General features: G+C 35.8%; 1 pseudogene; it reads right to left on the reverse strand.

Annotated features, from left to right (window-relative positions):
* Positions 1 to 1,209: 1,209 nt before the first annotated feature.
* Positions 1,210 to 1,305, reverse strand: LOC113194007 (U6 spliceosomal RNA; annotated as a pseudogene).
* Positions 1,306 to 1,641: the final 336 nt, after the last annotated feature.

The following is a 1,641-nucleotide window of genomic DNA, read 5'->3' on the forward strand; positions in this document are numbered from 1 at the left end:
CTTTTTGTCTGTGCTTTTTATTAAGGGTTATTCAGTTTCACAAAGCAAAACAGGAGTAGTGGTTTGGCTTACTCTCAGATCAAGCAATACTGGAGCGTCATTGCTATCCCATGATTCCCACTCCCACCCCCACAGGATGGTCAAGCCAGGGCTGAGTAGGAATTCCAGCTAAATGCAGATTAAGTAGGAACCAAGATTAAACCAGTCATTTAGTTGAATCCATAGCTACTGGAAATTAGATGTTTACCAACGAGTCAGCAGTCTGAATATTATGTTAATCACACATGTGCTACCTAGAAATCATCTAATGAAACAGTCAACAGTATTGTACCAAACTTTTTTTTTTTTTTGTTTACTGAGAATTCTTGAAATTACTCCTAATTGTCCTTACAGTCCCAAGACGATCAATGGCTCACTTAAATTTAAGGCAAAACAAGGGATGATGCAGTAGTTCAGTGGTGGAGCACTTGTTCAACATGTGTGAGGTCCTGGGTTCCATCCCTAGCACTAGAAAAAAAATTAGACAAAACATCCTGAATCTTGGGATCTGCAACCAGTAAGTGGTTTGTAACCCTAAAGCAAAACTCATTATGTTCATACTATCTATCATAGATCACATGACTAGGCACTGAAAAATTTTGTGTGGACAGAACCCTATCACCACTATTTTAATTTAATGAAGTAATTTAATTAGAGTAATTTGTTTTAATCATATAGAACGAAGTACTGAATGCTAGCTGATTTTCAACTGCATCATTTCATGAAAACCATCAAAACTTATCTAAAAAGAATCAACAAGTCTTGGTCTGGGGCTCAATTTCCAAGCATAATTACTGCTTGAAGACAATCTGTAATTCCAGGTATACCCTCCACATATATAAAAGTTGACTGGTGTTACAGACCATGAGCAACTAATTCACTTCCTTCCTAATAAGATGGATGGGAAGAACTCAGAAAAAGGGGGGGGGGGAGAAACTGAGCAGCAATTGTCCAAAGACTTACTGATCCCAGAGAATTCCAGGATGATGGAGAGTTGTATTTCTCCAAAGCATTATAATGAAGAATTAAGACCTAACATGTTAGCTTTAGGAACTATAAAATGCCTGCAGATATGTGGAACCTGAAATCATGTGAACATAATTAATATCATAATTAAGCAAATGTCCTTAAGATTAAAGGCCACAAAGGCTTGGGACCAACTTTTTTTTTTTAAGTATGGAACACTTCACAAGTTTGTGTCGTCCTTGCATAGGGGCCATACTAACTTATGTAGTTCCAATTTTAGTATATGTGATGCCAAAGCAAGGACTAACTGTGCTTGGAGGTCACTAATGTCCAAACATTGAAATACCTTGGCATTCATCTATTGGGGCAATAAATGAGGAAGAAGTTCAATTTCCATCCATTTAAAATAAGAAATATCTAGTTAGCGTCAAAATTTCATTTTTAAAAAAGGTTTAGTATTATCTAGTAGAAAAATCTCATTAATAATATTCATTTACATCTGCTACTTGTTCAGTCATTGTTCCTTTCTTGCTCATTCTTAGTGTTACCAGGACCTTACAAACCTACATTTAAAATTTCTTCATAAGTTAAACATATTTGTATGGCATGCTTTTCCTCAATAGTACAAATCAGAGA

The sequence above is a fragment of the Urocitellus parryii genome, chromosome 7, assembly GCF_045843805.1.
Source record: "Urocitellus parryii isolate mUroPar1 chromosome 7, mUroPar1.hap1, whole genome shotgun sequence".
Lineage (NCBI taxonomy): Eukaryota > Metazoa > Chordata > Mammalia > Rodentia > Sciuridae > Urocitellus > Urocitellus parryii.